At 39.2% G+C, this 22,644-nt stretch overlaps 1 long non-coding RNA gene and 1 other non-coding gene across 2 annotated transcripts in view; both read left to right on the top strand.

Annotated features, from left to right (window-relative positions):
- The first annotated feature begins 2,701 nt into the window (after positions 1 to 2,701).
- On the top strand, positions 2,702 to 2,839 carry LOC114811585. The gene has a single exon (XR_003759281.1). It is a non-coding gene; the product is annotated as a small nucleolar RNA SNORA7 (small nucleolar RNA).
- A 2,781-nt stretch (positions 2,840 to 5,620) lies between these two features.
- LOC120638343 overlaps positions 5,621 to 22,644 on the top strand; it is an 85,199-nt gene continuing 68,175 nt past the window's right edge. Inside the window, exon 1 of the long non-coding RNA XR_005659957.1 lies at positions 5,621 to 5,816. This is a non-coding gene — a long non-coding RNA (uncharacterized LOC120638343). The remainder of the gene's footprint in view (positions 5,817 to 22,644) is intronic.

The raw sequence follows: 22,644 nt of genomic DNA, 5'->3' as shown, positions 1-22,644 counted from the left end.
TACACTTGTTTTCATCTGACTCCAATTTTCCCACCCGATGGGCAGACCACCCATGACAGGCACAGTTATAAAAACAATTGTTAACAGAAGCTAGTTGCTTATTATTGAAAAGTTAACTGTGAAGAGCAGTGATTTATATTTTTCAGCATGATTCTTTCTTTGGAACTGGTAAACATATAAGGAAGAAGATATTTAAAGAGAAAAACCTACTGGGGGGTCTCTGTTTCTAATCAGCACACATGTATATGTGCATACATGTATATGTAAATATTCCTGAGCATACATAGATAGAGATACTTTTTATGGTATTTGTTAAGGGCTTTCTATGTGCCAAGGACTCCTCTAAGCACTGTGGAAGACAGCAGTTAATCAGGCCTGACAAAGTCCTCTTCCCACATGAGGCTTATAGTCAAACTAGGAGGGAGAACAGGTATCGATTCCCCATTTTGCAGTTGAGGAAACTAAGGCACGGTTTCTCAACTTGCCCAAGGGTGCATTGCAGGTAAGTGGTGAAGCCGGGTTTAGAACCCAGGTCCTCTGGCTCCCAGGCCCACACTTTATCCACTAGTTCACGGGTATATTTCAATCAGTTATTCTCTTACTTCATTCTAAAATATTCACTTTACCACCTCTATTATCCTCGTTCTTCCATCTGCTCCCACTCCTCTGTCTCCCAAGAGCTTAGTACACCGCTCTGCACAAGGTCAGTGTTTAATAAATACAATTAATAGATGGATTGATTTCCCATTAGGTTGAAAGCTTCTGAAGGCCAGAAAATGTAACCTGTAGTTACATTTAATAATTACATTGTAATGTAAATGTAGTCTCTCAAGGGCTTAGTACAGTACTCTGCCTCAATAGGTCTTCAATAAATTGATGAAGATGATGATAATGGAGACTCCCATCAAGAATGACAGATCATCCTCAGTCCTGAGATTTTGGGACTCAAAGCCTTTGCAGAGGAATTACTGAGTGATTGATTTATACAACCCCTTCAAGCTTGGAGGAGAGAGGATCAGTTGACTGTCGCTTAGAGCCACAGTCCAGCCTGAATGCTAAGGCTAGAGGAGCAATCCTGTCCTATCTGGGAGCCACGGAGTCAATGATCCTAGTGACTCCAGGACAAGCAGTACAATCAATCAGTGGCATTTAATGGTATTTGTTAAGCTCTTACTATGTGCCAAGCCCTGTTCTAAGCGCTGGGGTAGATACAAGGTAATCAGGTTTTCCCACGTGGGGCTCAAAATCTTAATCCTCAGATGAGGTAACTGAGGCACAGAGAAGTTAAGTGACTTGCCCAAAGTCACCCAGCTGATAAGTGGCAGAGTTGGGATTAGAACCCAAGACCTCTGACTCCCAAGCCCATGCATTTTCCACTAAGCCGTGTTGCTTCTCCAATTTTATGACTGCTTACTGGGTTCAGAGCACCGCATTAAGCACTTTTAATCAATCAGTGGTATTTATAATACTCTGATAAGCCAAGCCATATAGATTTTACGTAACCATAGATTACTAGTTATAATGTCAGTAATGCTGCCCCAGCTTTCAAACTGCCTGGTCTAGTGCTCTAAACCTTTCTGCCTGCTGCCAGAACTTTTTAATACTTATGGGTGCACGACATTGTTCTAACAAAACATGGAATAATTTCTCCTCATGCTACCCAGCAAGAACCCAGGGCTCCCTGCAATTGGTTAAAAATGACCTGGTGGACTAGATTCTATTATATGACTGCTCACTTCCTCCCTTCTTCCTTATTAAGACTGTGAGCCCCATGTGGGAAAGGTACTGTGTTCAACCCAATTTGCTTGTATCCACCCCAGCACTTAGTACATTGTCTGGCACATAGTAAGCACTTAAATATCACAATTAATATTGCCCGGCAGACAGTTACCATCCCCAGCTTCAAAGCCTCATAGAAGGCACATTTCCTCCAAGAGGTCTTCCCTGACTAAGCCCTCCTTTCTTCTTCTCCCACTCCCTTCTGCATCACCCTGACTTGCTCCCTTCATTCATCCTTCCCTCCCAACCCTACAGCCTTTATGTAAATATCTGTAATTCATTTATTTATATTAATGTCTTTCTCCCCAGCTGCACTGTAAGCTCATTGTAGGCAGGGAATGTAACAGTTTATTGTCATATTGTTCCCTCCCAAGCACTTAGTATAGTGCTCTGCAAACAGTTAGCTCTCAGTATGACTGAATGAATTATAATCTGGACCCCATTGTCTTCCTTGTGTCTAGCATTCTATGCATAGAACCCAAACATTACCAAACATTTAAAAAAGGCAAAATGCTTTCTGAGTGAAAAGAGTTATCTTATTTGTTACCTGAATAAAAATTCAGGACCTCTCTCTCTCTTTGCTTTTTTTTTAAAAACAGGACACCCTTTTTATAAATGATTTAAAAATAACTCAAAAGACAGATTAAGTCGAGTTAAGAATCAGGTAAAAGATTAGGTCATTGGAATCAGTTGAATTATCGGCAGAATGTCTCCAAATCAATACAGCACAGAATTTTCTCCTTCCTTTCAATTTAAGGGTGAGAGGTCAGGCCTCTCAAATTTTGCTGCAAATCTTCCAAGTACAAGGATCTGTTACTTGACTTGCCACCTCCAGTCCCTCAAAAGCTGGGCCAGACTCCCCAGGTTTCTGGATCAGAAGGGCCTCGTCCATCTGCTAATAGCCCTCCCTGCCAAAGGGTTGCCCCTCCCAGGATCGCACCTGGAGAGTTTCTAGTATTCTACGAGTGTCGGCTACAGGAGGGAGAGTCAAGCAGAGGCATACTCATTCCATTCCTAGCTTGACCAGTGACTAGCTAGTGGAAGGCAATCTGTGACAAGTCAAAACTCATTTGTGCTGGGCAGTAGCATCATGGGAGAGAATTGAGGGCTGAGACTCATTTACTATGTGGAAGGGGCAATGGTAAACCACTTTCATATTTTTACCAAGGAAACTCTATGGATGCACTACCAGAAAGACTGCAGATGGAGAGTGGGGCGTCCTGGGAGAGATATGTCCATGGAGTCGCCACGGGTCGGAGATGACTTGACAGCATAAGACAAAAGGGATGATTATAATAAATCAATCTTATTTACTGAGCACTTACTATGTACAGAGCACCGTTCTAAGAACTAGGGAGAGTACAGTACATCAAAATTAGCAGACAGGTTCCTTGCCCATAAAAAGAACTAGGGACAGTACAATACAACAGAATTAGCAGACAGGTTCCCTGCCCATAACGACTATGAGAGGTCTGGAGCGGTTCTTGATCCCGAACTATCAATCAATCATATTTACCTAGCACTAACTCTGTGCAGAGCACTGTACCAGCATTTGGGAGATTACAGTATAACAGCGTTGGTGGATATGTTCCCTGGCCATGACGAGCTAAGCACTCAGGAGGTTCTGTAAACTCTACTAGACTCGAAGCTCATATTGGGCATGAAATGTGTCTACCAGTTCTGTTATTTTGTACTCTCCCAAGCTCTAATACAGTGCTCTACAAATACTAAGCACTCAATGAATATTGGTCGATTTATTGACTGATTGACTCTGGAAGCCTTTAATGTGAATGTATCTTCAACAGTTCAGATCAGGCTACATGGTGGATACTTGGAAACTCACTGGCCTATCGAACTTGGCCAGAAAAGGAGAGGATTCACCTCCATCCAAAGAGAACAACAGTTTCTCTATTAGGTTGGACCTTCGTTTGTGGAGGTCAGAGAAGTAACCTAAAATCAACTCTCACAATGGTTACAAACCATTGAGGGGCCTCTGAAGTGTGTCATCACCCTAAAATCTGGGTGTGGCCATGAGCTGGTGTGTACATAAATCTCAAGGTTCTATGCAATTACACCAGTTATAATAATAATAATTATTATTATGGTATTTGTTAAGCGCTTAGTATGTGCCAGGCCCTCTACAAAGCTCTGGGGTGGGTACAAGCAAAATGGGGTGGACGCAGTCCCCGTTCCACATGGGGCTCACAGTCTTGATCCCCATTTTACAGATAAGATAACTGAGGCACAGAGAAGTGAAGTGACTTGCCCACAGTCACACAGCCGGCAAATGATAGAGCTGGCATTAGAACCCATCACCTTCTGACTCCCAGGCCTGTGATCTATCCATGCTGTCTCCCATCTCTCATTCATTAGGCACAATTTTGATTCCAGTAAAGCGCTCTTTCAGTTTCCCCAAACTACAACCCCTTCTCTCCTGATCATTGCTGGATCATCATTACCGTCAGTATAAATTGAACACCTGCTGTATGCACAGCACTGTGCTAGGTTTGGACACTGACGACACGGTCCTTGCCTTTGAAGAGCAAATAGTTTAATCAGGGCCGGCTTCATGCATCTGAGTGACTAAGGCGGAGAAAAAAATATCCCCCTGCTGTTCCATACAACGCCATCACATTAATCTGCGTGTGTATGCCACGGTCTGTCGCGATATGTATTGATTGACGTCTGAGCCTGGGACAGGCCTGGGAGGAAAGGAGTGGGAGCCGAGAGCAGTCCAGACCACGGCGGTCCTGGTAGGTCTGATGATATGTGTTCCCAGCCTGGGGCCCTTCCAGGAAGCCCTTTGTAAGATCAAAGAAAAATGTTCTCTCTCCTCAAATCATAATATTACCATAAATGTTAAAGCATAAAATTGTAGGGGTGAAAAAACTCGATCTGGTTTTACTGGGATGTGTCTATGGAGACTGCTGATCTGTACAAGGCTAATCTTAGCTTTGTTTCTATGTATCTAGGTAGACCGAGTGTTTGGAAGAGAAGTCCAGTGGGATTTGGGTCATAATTTGTCAAATACAAAAAGAGCTCCTTGGCGTGAGTTGACTCATGGGATCAAAGTGTGAAAACTGGGAAAAAAAATCTGCCTGGCAGGCTCGTAGATTTCATAAATACTCTATGACAAGAAATTGAAAGTCGGGCCAGGAGGAACAACGCAGTGTTTTGTGTTATTGCTGCTCAACTGAATCAGGTCAATGGCAAGATTACTTATTAAGAAAAGAATCTTGAGTTGATTTTACTCAATGTATAGCGATCTATTTCCCATTCTTGCACGTACCACATCCTAGGATGATACTGATTATTTTCCTCTTCCTGCTTTCTCCTAAGGTAGAACATCAACATTTGAACGTCTTTCCTGCTTACCGCAGGAGATAGAGTCCAACCTCCAAAATCAGTCAAAGAGTGCTCCTTTGTTTTATCAGCATCGGCAAATTCTTTGAGCATAACCAAATGCTAATTTATTTTCTTCCTGCCACCTCTCCCTTAAAAGACAAAACATCTTCCCGACAAGAAAAGCACAGGCGAGATTGCAGGGGAAAGAAAATACTTGAAAAAGCTAAGCTTCCAGTCCCCACCCACCAGCCTCTGTGAAAGGGTGACCTCAGTCCCTTTCTTAACTAATTCTGTCACTGTAAAATCCAACAGTCATTCTTTTCCACACAGAAAGGAAAAACAGGCTCACTAGGAGGATCTAGACGCTTTCAGTTTTAACTATTAACCAATGGTGGAAAGGAAAGAATGCCTAAGTTATGTCTTTACAACCAATAGGATGCACGGCTGTCTCCCACATGACTGTTCCCCTGTCTTTCACATGGGCTGTATTTGGTTCAATTCAGAACTGCAGATTGTGCAGCTTCCACACGGGGAATGGATGTCTGAGCACAGGGGCTGACTTCCCAGTGACTTTCCTGAAGCGCTTTTCCGTTTACCTCCTGTGTTAAGCCTGGATTCTCCACCTGCTTTGGGCACATTCTGCCCAAGGCTACTGTGCATCTTCCAAGGAGAGTGACTTGCTCTTTCAAACCGTAAGTGTTCATTTCTTTCCCCCCCCATAAAACTGCATTAAAACAGTTTCAGTGTTCTCTGAACTGTCTACCTGAAACCCCGTTTCACGCTTAAGTGTGTCGACGGGAGAATGCCTACCTGCTACAACTAGGACAGCCTTTCCCAAACGAGTTGTTGCATGTTTTCACTGTGATGAAAATGGAAATAAAAGTCAGTCTTCTCTGAGATCTGACTCTGCATGAGGGGGGCACAAAACCTAGCTAGTCCGCGGCTTTGTCCGTAAGAAGAAATGAAGGCAAACGTTTATGTATTTTGTTCAATTCTATCTGCTCAGTGTCTATTCAGGCCTGATGTGTCCCTAAGAAAAATAAAAGACAAACTTTGCTGACTCCACTGGAAAGCCCATTCTAGACTTACCAGATATCTGACAGTTATTATAATTAGCTATGAAAGACAGTTCAGGCACTTGGGGGCAAATAACTCTTAAATTTTCAACAATGGATTGAAGCCAGGGGCTTTCTTTTTTCATCTGATTTCTCCTATCCCTTCAGCTTTACAATATTTATAGTTGTTGAACTGGTTTCATGCGTAATGTCTTTAAAGCCCAAACAGCACTAAGGCAGTATGAAATGGGTCAGAGTAATGATGGGCTGGAGAGGCAGCTTTATGTCTCAGGCTGCAGTCTTCCAAGGATAAAGAATTTTTTTTTTCTGAAATGCCTAATGGGGTGTGTGTGTGTGTATGTGTGTTGGTGAGAAGAGTGGTTGGGGGAGGGGTTCAGTTCAAAAGAATGCCAGAAGGAAAAATAATTTTGGTTCACTTAAATCCGTGCTGGCTGGCAAGGAGATATGATTAGTGCCTGGGCGGCTTTCTGTCTACAATTTCTGGAGTTCATAAATAACAGCCACAAACAAAGCAATTTTTTTTTCTGTACGAAAGAAAATCCGGGCAAATAGGCACAGCACAGTCCTGAGTTATTGCTTCCCTTTTTTCCATGCAGATATGGCAGTCTTAAAGCATTGTGCCTTTACTTCTAGAATCATCCAAATATCTAAAAAGTTACATACGAACAGTCTCATAAGGAAAAAAAATGACAATGAATTAAAATCTATTTCCTATTGATCAAGGGTCCATAGTGGTAAAGGTTGGGAAAACAAATGCTTGAGAGAGTAGCTTTAAACCTGTGCTTTTCTTAATATTAACTCCAATAAAGACATTTGTTGAAAGACTGTGGACATTCCTAATTATGGCTTAAATATATCAGCGCGACCTGGCAACGGTGTGTTGTAATTAAGGTGCAGCAGACAACAGGATTGATTCCTAATGATGACGCTGGTAGGACTTTCATACAATCTTTTAAAAATACACCATTTTTTCTTTGTCTGCCCTCATGCTATGGTCCCCCTCCCCCAACCGCCGCCCACTGTGAGCTGAGACACCTGAAGGCTAGACATAATGATCAACAGAGCTATAGCCTGTCTGGAGTGCAGCCAGATTTTTTTTCCCCCTTCCACAATCAAGGAGCCTGCACGCAATGCCTCCCAAGCCTCTACACGGCTATGTGCAGATCAGGGATGGAAGTCTTATACATACTGCGGAAAGATTAAAGACAACAATATCCCCTTTCTCTTACCCTGTGCGGCTTTGGCTTTAACCCTTCCACTGCTACCAAAATGCAATGCCCTACATTTTCAATTGCAGGTCTGGAAGGAATTCATACAGTACAGATCAGCCCATGTAGACTAGCCGCCACATAGACTAACCACGCTCCATGAGGAGAGCTGCTTCCCAGTGTTCCCCTAGGTTTATTGAGAATTACAAATGAGTCAATGAATGAGGCTTAATTTGTTCATTTGTAAATCTATTTTTCATGAACTACAGCTAGGAGGACGCCTGGAAACGGCGAAAGACCAATGGGTAAGTCCCCCCTAGACCGGCTAGAGGGTTACAGCATCTTTGTTGATGCTATTCTTGAAAGCATCACATACACACTCAGACCCTCACCCCATTCCAAAACCAGTACATCCTGGAGTAGTGCAGACTGGCAACCAATGTCTGAATTTCCAAAATCCCCATCTCTCTGGACAGCCTTTCTACTTGCCTCTATCTGGAGGGAAGGGTGTTCTGGGCCCAAAGGAAGTTCAGGTATTTGTGAAATTGTGAAAAACATCAAGAAAACAACAGCCGATACCTGAAAACTACTAATGTTTTCATTAGATTGGAATCATGTGTGCGTATTGATTCAATAAATGCAAGCATGGAGAATTCTTCCTATTAGAGTGGTCTTTGCTGGATGCTGCTTGATCTATGCCCTCACCCGAGAAATGGCTGAATTTCAATAATGTGACAGAAAATTGGGAAAATAGAGGAAGCGATCTGACATGAAAGGAGTTACATAGATATAAGATGATTTAAAATTTTATGCTATTTATTATTGAAAAGTATTCAGTACCGTAAAGCAACATTTCAAACAGCCATTTCCCTAGGGATTGGCAGAACTCATACTAGAAGCATATTAAAAATGTTGATTTCATCATTTTCACTACCTGTCAACATCGCAATGGTGAATGATCGACTACTTAAAAAAATAGCAGGCTGGTCTTTTTTTGTTGTTTTTGTATCTGCAAAGCTATTTGAAAAGGTCTCACAACTGACAATTTCGAACCAGTGAATAACTCATGTATAATGCATATTCTGGATAATAGGAGAGGATTTTTAAGGTGTGCCACTTGAGTAATTTTGTTACAACACTTGTACTCTCAGTTCTGCCAGAAGGCATGTTTTTGCTAAACATTTTGGATAGAACGTGATAGCACAATTAGGGAACATTCTTCTGACAGTAAGTGTGCGTCTGGATACAGCACCATGGAAGAAACGGTTATGGGCATACTCCTGGTGGTGACGGACGGGCTGAGTACTATAATGTGTGTTTGCTTTAACATGGGGTTCTGCAAGAATGTGATCCCAGCTTTATGGGGAAACTGAAGTATCACCAAACATTTATTCTTCAAAAATAATTTTACTCCATTTTAAAATGTTTGCTCTTCAGGATTCGTTTTACATGTTTGTTGAAAATAGCCCTTTTATAAAATCAGATCGTCAAAAATCTTAGAATGGGAGAGATGCTTAACATATTATATGGTTTCAAATTTTTTTTTAATTACAAGATTCTTGTTGAAAAACGGTATCCCCATTGATATACTGAATAAGAAACTATATTGTACATGTTAGGTGATATCCTCTATCTTATGTCCTTTGTGGAGTTAAATCACATTTAAGTGTCCGGGAAAATCCTTTATCCGAGTTCTAATCCCTCTATATATGAATTTCCTCCAGTGAAGTAACTGAAGTTTGTCCTCAGATGGACTATCAGTTTGGTTATTGAAAAATGAAAATTGGAATAAAAGGACGATTTCAATTTTGCTTACTTTATGGTAATAGCACCTGTGGCTGTCTAATGGAGGTATGGATTAACAAAAGGTAATTTCAAAGAAATGAAGAAAATGTCCTTGATTGAAGCAGTCAGGTCCTACAACTCCCTCTCCAGACCAAATCATTTTAAATGCACTATTGAGAAAGTACAATTGACATAAATACATTTCTTCTTATCCATTGTTAATGCCTTGGGGAATAGCAGAGAACATACCAGAAACTATCCAGATGCCCTGATGGCTGGACATGAGAAATAAGAAGAAATATTTGGGTTATGTAGACTGAGATATTCTCCACACTCCAAATTAAGCTTTCTTCCTCTCCTTGAACTAGTAACTAAAACAGAACCTATCACTGATTACACATGTAAACTTAGGTATAATTTATTTCTCTGACTCCGGCCCCAAGTGGGCATTTAGTTCTCTGCATATGATAATGACCTGAGTTCCTAAAAGCATTTTAAATTGAATTTTAAAATGTGTCATTGGAAGTTATTTAGGGTGGAAAGTCAGTCAGAAATAGTTATTAGAAATACTTTATCCAAAAGTTATTTTCTGAATCATAAAGAAAAGTATTTCTAAAAATCCAGCCACCTCGTTTAAAGTACACCAAACATTTTACCCATCTCCAGCTAAAACCTAAATGAGTCATAATTCTTAGACTGATGTTAAAAAAAAATAGATTTTTCTGGAGAATAAGCTTTGGTGGCTTTTCTACTTGGTCTGCTAGCTTGTTGCCTGAAATTGGATGAAATGTATACACCCCATTTAGCACCGTATAAACAGCAGCTTCAGGTTCCAGGGGAAACTGGTTTTGCTACTAAATGTTTCATTCTTAAAGGGTAACTACTGACCCACCCGTGAAGAGTGGTAACAATTCAAGATTATTTTCCCGGCTTTCCAAAGATCTTTTGCGCTGTTGCTACCTTTCCGCAGGAAAAGTGCACTGAGAATGACTACAACCTCGCCTGTCAGTGCCTCAGTCTCGCCCGATCAAGCGGCAGAGTCAATGAGCTCATGCATCACAGATAGAGACGGAGTGGTGGGCTGCAGAGTTAGAGATGGAAAACTTTTAGGGCATTTGACTGGAAACAGATTTTGCTGCATCTTTTAGCCAAGCTCTCCAAATCTCAAGACTGCGGCTGAGTTGAAATGACTTTCTGCATGGTATAGCTAGACCAGATGGCCACGTGTTCTTTTCTTATTTAGATGAGACTTTTCCTTTCAATAACATCTTTCTTTCCAACCTGCTTAAAAATTCCAACGAATGAAATCAGCGCACAATTTTCAATTCTAATTGACCATGTGCAGAGGAAGGGCCAGTAGAGGAATCAGTAGAACCATTGTGAGACTCCCTCAATCAATCTCGTCTTTGTCTTTTCCTTTACTAGCCAGAGCCAATATAATGGAGCATATTTCGTTTACATTTGATATGAAACAAGGAGAAATCTAGCTAAATCTGGGTACACGTGATACATTTATTCCTTTTATAGTTTCTCCAGTAATAACCAAGGAAAGGTTTGCCTACATCTGAACATTCTCGGATTGGCTAGGCAAACAGGTTCTCAGCTAATATTCTGAAATACAGGGAAAATTTTACATAATCATTGGAATGTGGTACGAATGGACTTTGATAACTTTCATATTCTAAATTCTGCAAATTCTAAATGGAATTCCACAAATTCTAAACAAAAAAGAATTTCCAGAATGTGACCAAAAAGTTAGAAGTTTATAATGTTCCAAAGATATTTAGACAACACTTTCTTTTCATTGTTGTTGACCATATACTTGAAATTTGAGATAGGGTAGTATTAACAGTTCTTCTCATGCCAGGCAAGATACAATATATCACCATATTGCAGTCAGCGTTCACAGTGGAATAAACTAGATTAAGAAGAATGTATTAAAAAATCTTGAAATCACTCTCCATTCTTTCAAAGGAGCAAAGGCAATAGAAGTTGTTACTTTGTGGTCCCTGGATGGTTCAGACTTTCTCATGTTTTCGGTCTTTTGACTTGCATTTTTTATGTTAGGAATTATGAGTGATCTTCCTAATTTCATAATTATACTGATAAATGTATCAGAGCTAATAAGGGATCGTATGTCCACATAATCCATCCTTTTTTTTCCCAGGATTTAGGAAAGGGTTTAAGTGAAAACCTTGGTTGCTATTCAGAAGAAGATATTGTTTTGGCTGGAGGGCAAAGATGGAGATCCATTTTTTTGACCTTTTTTGTGGCGTCTAGAAAGCTTCACAATCCATGTGCTATTGCTGCACTTGTCTCAGAAAGTGGAATAACTTAAAAGTCAATGTTTATGATTCAAACTTTTACTGAAGTTACCATGAATGATTCTGAGTGTTGAAAGGATGTGTTTCGTTAAGTTACGGTTGCAGCAAACGTCACATATATTTTCTCAGTTTGGAGCTTGGAATGCACAGTCATTTGGGAAACATTAGGACAGAATGCTACAAGGGAGTTTCATTAGTACTTTCAAGGCCTGCCCGTTGCCTTAGCAAAGCCTACTGTACTGACCCAAGAACAAACTCCTTTTGTCAGCAAATCTGTAGCTTTTATGAAAATTCATTTGGAAAAATATGGGAAATTTCTGGTTCCATCAGACATCCTGAAGATCATATAACAACCAATCCCCGTTAGGAATGGATAGGCTCAGAAATAGAGCTGCCATAGGGGCAGACTGAAAAGGATATGCTGAGCCCTCTGTCTAGAGTGCAGCAGGATTCTTTCTGATTAATGTGCAGTCCCTGAAACAATTTGATTTCTTTCTGAGTGTGCAGATTTGATGATGTGCCATTCAAAAAGTGAAAATCCCTTTATCACCCTTGTACCTCTCTGTCGCTCAGGATCTATCCCCCGTGTAAATAACTTGTCTTAGATACACTTCCATGGTTTTTGCCAGTGCACTTCAAGTGTGTAAAACCCAATCAGGAAAAAAGAAAATTGATTTGAATCGGTGGCCTTTCTCGGTTGGTCTTTAGAATGAGTAAATTCTGGGAAATTCTGGGAAATTTCAGACAAGCAATACAGAGAGGACAGAAGAGTAAGGCAGCATTCATTCATTCATTCATTCAGTATAATTTATTGAGCTCTAACTGTGTGCAAAGCACTGTACTAAGCGCTTGGGAGAGTACAGTAAAACAGTATCATCTAGAGGCACTGAAATATTGTTGTTATATTGTACTCTTCCAAGTGCTTCGTACAGTGCTTTGCACACAGTGCTCAGTAAATATGATTGAATGAATGAACTGCTATTGTTATGGCTTTTTCTGACTTACCATGGCTGTCTAGGCAACCGACAAGTATTAACAATTTACACGTCAAATTAACCTGAGGGTGTGGATAATGAGACTCCTTAAAATGATTAAAATAAGGTTGAACTCGTGGCTTTAGCTGGATGAAGCCAAACTATAAAAAACAGAATTACTTGCATTTCAGAACTTGTTACCCCTCATTTTCTCTTAGGCTTCTATTGTTGGTCAGCAGATAGAAATGCTTCTTCGTGAGCTCTTCGTGTGCAATGGAATGCTCTAGAAATGGGATGGTGCATTCTTCTCTGCCAAGGAAAAGTGCCTGGAGTAAACTGTGGCTGAGCTCAACCTCCATTTTCTGCTTGGAGCAAGAAGGGGAATGTCTTGGTTCAGAAATACCTTCCAAAAAGCGTGCGATAGAACGATCAGCAGAACTTTAGGTTGCCCTTTAAAGGGCTGGTAATTTTCCAGATTATTATTATTGACCCAAAACTCAGAATCATATTTTCCATTCCAAGTATTTTGGTTCCTGCACACCAATTAGTTTCCAGAAGGATAAGTTGCAAGGGGCGGTCTCGCTTACTGCCCTGATGTTAACAGAAACAGGGAATACATTCATGCTTTAGGTTTGTCTCACGGCACAGAGGGGTTAATTTTTCAAATGTTCAGGTTAAGTGGAGAAAATGGGAATTAAAAAAAAAGAAAGCTGAGCTGCAGGGTCTTTGGGTGTGTTTGTGGATCGCTAAGTCTTGAAAAGAAGAAAACCAGAGCTGTAAGGTGACACTGCAGGGGTTGTCTGGACTTTTCACTGAGTCTAAAGTCTGTTTAGTCAATGCCTTCATGCCTGCTGTTGACCTTTACCCCCTTCACTCCTCCCTGCTCCAGGTGCAGCATTTTTGCAAGTGCTTTAACATTTATTGGAAACTTAGTACAGGTTTCCCGTTCAGGGTGCATAACCAAATCTAGGCAGAAAAGTGCACTACTCGGATGCAAAGTCCAAATTCAATTATTTTAACAAGTATCGGACTACTTTGACTTACTTGTTCTTTAAGCTTCCATCATAATTAGGAGAGAAAGATCTCATTCTCCTTTGAAAGAAATCTTTCTTAAATTCTAGGGTCTTGGGTTCTCAATATCGAATGTGAGATTTAAACTGGCACAGCATGTTAGCCATTACGGTGAATTTTAGCAATACTGTACAATGTTCCACATTAATAAGCAGAACTATTGATCTTTTCGTAAATTAATTATCTTGGCTATGGAAATATGAAACACAGAAACAAGAATACTTGCTAGTAGAAATAAAGGAGATACTTTAGCTAACCGAGTTACCTAAAGTAAATTTGTTCTTGTACTGTTATTAATTACAGCCTATCAGATAAGAGATTAGGAAGCTAAAATGTGAACTGTGAAAGCTTAATTGTGAAATGCCATCTTTAAACATTTATTTTTAATTATTTTTCATCAACATGCGGTGTGGCTTTTTGGAAGAGCATTAGAGACTTCCATGTTTTTTCCATGTTTTCAGATATCTTGTGTAAAAATTATTCTAGTGAGAGCTTAAGGAAAATAAGCCAAAGAGAGTCAAAAAGGTGTCTAGTTTGATCACACACACGAGGTCAAATTACATGGTAGACTATTTAGAATGTTTTAACATTTGAAGACAACTTACTATAAACATCTGTAAGTAATTTCTGTTAATGTCTGTCTCCCCCCTCTAGACTGTAAGCTCATTGAGGGCACGAAATGTATCTGTTTAATATTATTTTGAACTCTGCCAAGCACTTAGTATAGTGCTCTGAACACAGTAAGCACTCAATAAAAACGATCGAATGAATGAATTCACAGGTTACAACTACAGGAGAGTGAGAGAAAATGTCATATAATGCTATTATACTCTCCCAAGCATGTAGAACAGTACTTTTCACACTGAAGGTACCCAATAGCTAGTATTGATTGACTGAGGGCACTCGATCCTCCTGTTTTTTAATTTTTAAAAAAAGGCAAATGCAAGGAAAAAAGGAAAAACATAAAATATTAATCTATAATGAAAACACCAAATGAGGTATAACTAATTTAGCTGGTCTTCAAATTTCTCATAAAGAGAAAGAAATTACCCCTTTGAGCGAAACATTGCTTCACTGTTTCGGCCTTTACAAAGTCTCCTGCTGTTGAGTGGGATTGGCCTGCTTTTGCTTCCCTCACTAGTGAGAACGATATTCCTCTCATTTTCAACTTCTTGACTCCTATTTTTAGATGAAAATTTTTTTTTTACCAAAAATAGAGTATAAAAATGGACCTGGGGGGGAAAGATTTCTGTCAGTGAAATAATTCTGGATTTAATTTAGGTTACACTTTTCACAAAATGGATAATTCTGCAAAATTGGCACACGATACATGCATGCTTTATCACTTTCATGATATGCTTTCCTGTACGCTGAATGGACTGAGTAAGGTAGTATGACTTTTTTAAAAAAAATCCTCACCTTGCTTTTATGGAGTGCCTAGATTGCCTAATGTAGAAATTTTCTAAAAATGCCTACGATATTAAATCAACAGTAAAATATCCTCCGGTGGAAACTGCACTACAGTGTGATGTACTTTGTTAATCAATTTGCTTTAACATGGAGATATTTTCCCATCTTAAGAAGGCGACAACCTTTTATGCACTCAGCTTTAAATTGAAAATCCAGATCATATTGCTCCAAGGCATTTATGAACATCTTGAGTAGATAGATATTTGAGATGACTCCACTCAAAACATTTTCAGATTGCTCTTTTGGAGTAGGGATTCATTGAAAATTATAGAATTAGCAATGACTAAAACCTGCTCATTCTAAAAAATATTTTGGAAGACATGGGCTAAAAAAAAAACTTAATAGTAACCACTTCACTCATAGACCTATGACAGCCATTTTGGATTTCCCCATTTCTGTTCAAGTATCAATTATAGATTATTGCCTAAGTTGAAAAATGATATCAAAACATTAATATAGGTAATAATAATATACATTATTGTTTTATATTATTATATATAAATTCATAGTTCCCTGGAAAACCAACTGCCATGACTTTATTAGCTATTTAAAGGCTACCTTTTTTGTACAATGTTAATTGGGAATCAGCTCTCATAAATTAACATCTGTTGATGCTTTTGTTCCCACTGCAAATTCAGCAACAAGGTCTTTCTACTACTTCAAATCTTATTGATATTCCAGCTCAATTAGAAACAACATAAGAAATATCAGAACTGGATCAACCCAGCCCAGAATTCTTTCTCTGATAGTGGCCACAGAGTCCTTAGTGGAACAGTGTGATGATTGCCTTCTTTAATAATAATAATAATGTTGGTATTTGTTAAGCGCTTACTATGTGCCGAGCACTGTTCTAAGCGCTGGGGTAGACATAGGGGAATCAGGTTGTCCCACGTGGGGCTCACAGTCTTAATCCCCATTTTACAGATGAGGGAACTGAGGCACAGAGAAGTTAAGTGACTTGCCCACAGTCACACAGCCAACAAGTGGCAGAGCTGGGATTCGAACTCATGTGCCCTGACTCCAAAGCCCGTGCTCTTTCCACTGAGCCACGCTGTTTCTCTAACATTTGTTCTAATTTGTGGATGTGCCTTCTAACAGCCCATTATGGATCTTTTGCCTATTTAAAGCCCTCTTGAGTCTACTGATATTTTTTGGCCTGTAGAGCCAAAAGCATACCAACAATTAGTGAAGAAGTGTTTCCTTTTATTAGTTTTAACCCTATCTCCTTCAAGCTTCAGTGAATGCCTACTTGATCAGGTGATATGGAATTTGGTAGACAATGCTGTCAACATCCTTCATGGATTCGTAAGCTTCCATCACGTCCCTGTTCAGCCTTTGTCTTTCCAGACTAAAAAGCCCTATCGTAAATCTTTGAATCATTTTCCCGCTGTCAGTGCTATAATGTACATGCAGGATAGTGTCCATATTCTTCCACTTCTCTTTCCTTGTTGTCTGGGTACATTTACACTGGTGCTAATCTCATCAAGTGTCCAAACAATGCTTTTTGAATCTTTGAAAGAGCATTTTTTTTTCTGGGTCCTATTTAATGTAGCATCACATCCTCTTATAGCCTTAAGTTCTGAAGCTTGTTTTTCTTTCGGCCAGTTAATATCAGCATCTTTCATCTGATGGATTTCTCCAAACTACTAATTTTTTACCCATACATTAGCATTATTAAAATTGTCTTATGATTGTTTTGATTAAAACTTTAGCCCACTAATGCATTCTTTTATTCTTCAGAAGAAAATCCAAGGATTTATATTACTAAAGCTTTATCCTTTAAACTTTGTTGTATATCATATTCAAATCAATCACTTGATGCCCTCCAATCTTATCTCACTGATTTCCTACTGCAGCCCAGCTTGGCTATTTTGCTACTCTAACACCAACCTACTCGCTGTTTCTCGATCTCATCTGTCTCACTGCTGACCCCTTGTCCAAGTCCTAACATTGGCCTGGAACTCCCTCCCTCTTCATATCTGACAGACTATCACTTTTCCTATGTTCAAAGTCATATTAAAATCACATTTTCCTCCAAGAGGCTTTCCCTAGGTAAGCCCTCTTTTTCCTTAATCCCCTTCCCTTCTGAATCGCCATTGAGCTTGGATTTGTACCCTTGATTCAACTCTGATCAACACTATAGCATTTATATACTTAACCATAATTCATTTTAATGTCTCTCTCCCCACCTAGCTTGTAAGCTCCTTATGGGCGGGGAATGTGTTTACCAACTCTATTATATTGTACTCTTCCTAGAGCTTAATATAGTGCTCTGCACACAGTAAGTACTCAATAAATACAACTGATTGAGTTTTCATAGTAATTACTGTTCAGTACTATTCTGCAAAGATACGTAATATTCTGATATTCTAGGTTCTTGCTTCTTTGAGCCAAGATAGTTCCCTCTCCAAGTTCATCTCCAATTTGAACTACTTCCCAGGTCTACTTGGTCATTTGTCAAAAGTCCTACATAATAATCATCAGAGTATTTATTAAGCTCTTAGAAGGCACCAAGGGCCAGGGTCAAGACGAGATAATCAGATCAGACCTAGTCCCTATACTACAAATAGTTCACAACCTAAAAGAGAGAGCAGGCATCTTACTCCTACTTTCCAGATGATGGACCTGAGGTTCACAGGGGTTAAGTGATTTGACCAAGATCATAGGGCAGGCTAGCAATATAGCTAGGATTAAAATCCCAGGTATGTTGTGTCACTCTGATTGCTCCCTTTATTCGCCTCCCTTCCCTGCCCCTCCTAGCCCCCCAAAACTTATGTACATATCCGTAATTATTTATATTCATGTCTGTCTCGCCCTCTGGCCCGTGAGCTCATTGTGGGGGAGGGAATGTGTTTGCTTAATTATTATACTGTAGCCTCGTAAGTGCTTAGTACAGTGCTCTGCACACAGTAAGTGCTATTGAGTGATTGATATGTTCACTCCCAGTCCATTTTTTTTTTTTTGCCCTTAAAACAATTTTTTGGCTCAATGAACAGTCATTGAGATCCTGGCTATTGATTCTCAAGGGAAGCCAGATTTCTGAGTTGTACTATTTCGCAGTGACTCAAGACTGGTCTCTAAAAAAAAAAAATTGGAAATAACCAAAAGGTTGGTGCCTATTTATACATTCCGGGGAGATGCCAACTGAAAACAGGAATGTCTAGTATAAACCTGGCGACTCAATACCTTTCTTGGAGGGAGCGCAATAAATGATACATCATACTAGTCTTAGAACTACTGTTACATTCTCTACTTTCCAGGAATTTGCAATCTAATGGGGGAGATAAATAAATATAGTTTTACAAAAAGAGAAGCAGGAATTAGTGGAAATAGATCAGGATTAAATGACTGTATAGATAATTGAATTCATAAATAAATACAAATTAACTACAAAACCATGGTAATCCCATGCCTAGTATATTACATTAAAGGACATATAAAACTGGAAACATACTGAGAAGACATCCAGGGAGCAAGACAGTCACACTTCCATAGTGAAAAGATTAGGAGTCATCTGTCTAGATAGATGAAAACCAACAAGGAATGTGATTGAAGATTTCAAAATCATGAAAGTTGTGTACAGGTAAAACAGAATTATTGGGTCATCAAATGCCATAATGGGCACCCATTGAAGTTTGGAGATGATATATTCAAAATAAACACAAAGAAACATTTCACCTCACAGCAGGTGGTAGACATATGGGATTCATTATCACAGGAAGTTGTCCAGGTCAAAATATCAGTACGTTCAAGAAGGGTTTAAGTAAAATCATAGACGAGAGATCCAAAATTGGTCACCAAAGGAAAAGTTCGGGATATAGAAGGAAAAGTTAGAGCTGTTGTAGAGTATACTCATTACCATTAGTATAGACGGTGGTGGTTTTTCCAAGTATCATGTTGTGAATATTGTTCTGGATGACCCAGTGTTCTGAACGCATTTAAGAATTCCTGTACATTATTTTAAGGAAGCAAATTGCTGAGATTATCTCTTGTACAACAAAATCTCAGTTTTTGAGAAAGCTGGGAAGGGGGCAGTTCTAATATGGTCATGTTGTAAGTAGCAAAGTACAATCATTTCTGGAAATTTTTCCATTACTATTCAATAAAGGATTTGCTTGTAGATAGATTGTTTTGACCTAATTGCCCCCACAATTCTAATCATCCCACAAAAATGTCACTATTCCCTTCCACATTTACTAATGATAGCATATCATTAAAACATAAAACATATGTAGATATAAAACATCTAAACTGTGAGTTCACTGTGGGCAGGGAATGTCTGTTGTATTGTCATAGTGTACTCTCCCAAACACTTGGTACAATGCTCTGCACACGGTAAACTCTCAATGAATATGACTGATTGACAATTAACTTGACTGACATAACGATAGTGCTTCTCTTGGCAGAAAGTGTCTTGACCTGAAGAAGTACTGAACCAGAGTTGTGGACTGAATTTTCATTTTGAATAGTTCTGGTAAAATGTTGGGTTGTGAAAGAGATTGAAACTATTGGGTAAAACGAGGGTTTTCTTGTATTACCTGTGGATTTCAGTGGAGTGTTATTGCTGTCCTCCTTTGGGCTGCTGGGAGACCATTGCAGCAGACAACCAGCCTGGCAGGTAGCAATTGAGAGGTTTTCTGTCTTTAAGCCTTCATGAAGATCTTGCTATCAAAGAAGCAACCTTGAAAGGGAGGCAGGTGCTCTTTGGAGTAGATCCACTGGCCCAGAAAATACCTATCTTTATGTGTAAACAGTGAGAAAGGGTGTCATTTTACTCACACCCACTCTCAAAAACTGATTCTCACCAATGGTAGTGTCATATTCAAAAAAACAAGGACAGCTGGATATGTACTATGGATAATTGAAATTCAGATGTGCTTATAAACACACACTTTTATTTCCCCCACTTTCTTCTCATCTCTTTCTCCCTTCTTCTCTTTACCTGGCTTTCTCTCTTCTTTTTTAAATCTCACATTCCCTGTCTCCTACTAGAAGGATAATAATTGGATGAACAATTTCCATTACAGCTAAATTTCCATTTTTCTCTTCTTGACTATCTGTATTGACAATCCATAGATTTGATCTTTACTGGTTGGAAGGTTTAAAATACTGAATTAAGTTAGGTTTTATATTCAAATAAGAATGTGAGATTTATCTGCAGAAAAGGAATTATATCCCTAATCTTGTTTTGCCAGATTGAATAAGAATATATGAAGTGTATAAATCAACAGCATTAAGTTAATTATATTTTAGGAGATAACTAAGATTAGCAGGTCAGTTCATGGGTTATATTTTCCCTCTCAGTTATACAGAAAAGGTGCTTGATCAATCTATACTTGGAATCAAAGCTATCTAATTCAGTAGATACACACTTCAAAGCAGAATATCTAGGACCTGTCCTCTGCTTATCTATAATTATTTACCAAGTGCAGGAAAAACTGTAGTGATGCTAACAAATTAAGAGGATATCTGTCCTCATATCTTGTAGCTTCCTCTGATTCTTTAAAATTTGGTCAAGTAATATATCTAAATATGATAGTGTGCCTTAAAATGAATGCCTTTCATAGGAGGAACATGAATAAAGTGTTTAAAATTTCTTTGTTTTCAGCTATCTTAACAGAAGCAACCTTCTAACCTTGATTTTTTTCTCTTGAAACTCACTCAAGAATACCAAAGTATTATACAAAAGTAGGAGGGCATTATCCATTAACCCATCTATTTCTGAACCAGCACTTAGAACAGTGCTTGGCACATCGTAAATGCTTAACAAACACCCTCATTATTATTAAGAACCTGCTATATGTTTTCATTACTTTTAGATTATGCCTTCCAACAGCCAGCTGTTTAAACATATTTCCAATGATCCTATGTCCAGTTTCAGCCTCTGAAGATGAAATCTCTATTAAAGGCCAAAGGAAATGTAACTGTAATGATAAGTTACAATAAGGGTCAGAGGAACAAGAACACTACAAGTCTAAGGAATTCAGTAATCCCTTTAAAATGATCTAGTCGATGTTTGCCAGCTGGAACCTGAAGAAGTACCATTACATAGGATCTATTTCATTTAAGAAGAAAGGAACAAGCCCTTGTAGACATCCCTAGAAATTGCCTCATTTTGATCATCATTAAAAAACCTTTCTAGATCCAAATGTTGGTATTTGTTAAGCGCTTACTATGTGCCGAGCACTGTTCTAAGTGCTGGGGTAGACATAGGGGAATCAGGTTGTCCCACGTGGGACTCACAGTCTTAATCCCCATTTTACAGATGAGGGAACTGAGGCACAAAGAAGTTAAGTGACTTGCCCACAGTCACACAGCCGACAAGTGGCAGAGCTGGGATTCGAACTCATGAGCCCTGACTCCAAAGCCCATGCTCTTTCCACTGAGCCACGCTGCTTCTCCAATGCAAGACCCTACCTATACTCACTCTTTGTATCTTGTCCTGAGTCTATACACTTTATTATTCTTTGAATATGTACAGCATAATAATAATGATGATGACAAATTTGACCACTTCAGGACGGTGTCCTCGTTTCATTTTTAACTATATGATACAGGTTATGGTTGTGTTGGAACAACAACATGAAAAACCAAAAGCCTAAATGACTAATGAAATCAAGATATGTGGCCATTGGTTTGATGGCTTCAGATAGTGATTTCTGTATTACATACCCTCAACCAGATGATCATTGTTCCAAAATTATGTAAGCATTGAAAAATAAGATATGGAACTTTTTCCCTCAAAATAATTCTTTGCCATCGGTTTTTCTGAAGGATGAATGGATAACATATTACAATTTTAAAAATATCTAACAATCTGTAAAATAAGAATTGTGAAACAATTCACACCACTGATTATTTGAACTCTTATTTCTCTTTTATTTTCAATTTCCATTTAAATAGTAAAAATCAAATGATTTGAACTGTTTATAGATGGTTAAGAGGAACTTTGACCTATTTTCCATTACTTTTTAAAAGCATGAGGTACCTCACAGTTACCATCCATGCATGTGAATGTAGATGAAAAGTCTAATGAGTAACACATCCTCCTGCATCATTTTCTAATAAGGATAGACCCTTGCTACACTAGTGGGCTTGTCCCAGATTTCAACTCTCACTCAATTGATTGATAAATGGCAATTACTGAACACTTGTTGTATGCAGAGCACTTGACTAAGTGCTTGGGAGAGTACACTGTAACAGAGTTGGTAGACACGTCCCCTGCCCACATGGAGCTTACAGCCCAGAGGAGGAGTTTACAGTCCCTCCCTCCTCACTTCCTCATCTTCACCTAGCCTTTGCTCTTAAAGAATAACCTGTCCCTTGATTTCTGCCTGATGAGTTGGTCTGTCTGCTACAGGGATCTCCCTGGAGTCCACCGCAATCTCATCTCATCTGAGGGTGGTGCTTCCACATATCTTTATGTTCCCCATCCTGGAGCAGCTTGGGTCATCCATTTTCTATGATGTGTTTATTCTCAGAGTTATATTTTGTTCTGTCAATCGATCAATTAATAGCATTTGTTGAGCGCTCACTGTGTTCAGAGCACTATCCTTCAGCTCGGCCACTTGTCAGCTGTGTGACTTTGGGCAAGTCACTGAACTTCTCGGGG

The sequence above is a fragment of the Ornithorhynchus anatinus genome, chromosome 4 (genome assembly GCF_004115215.2).
Source record: "Ornithorhynchus anatinus isolate Pmale09 chromosome 4, mOrnAna1.pri.v4, whole genome shotgun sequence".
Classification (NCBI taxonomy): domain Eukaryota; kingdom Metazoa; phylum Chordata; class Mammalia; order Monotremata; family Ornithorhynchidae; genus Ornithorhynchus; species Ornithorhynchus anatinus.
This window is presented reverse-complemented; position numbering and strand designations above follow the sequence as displayed.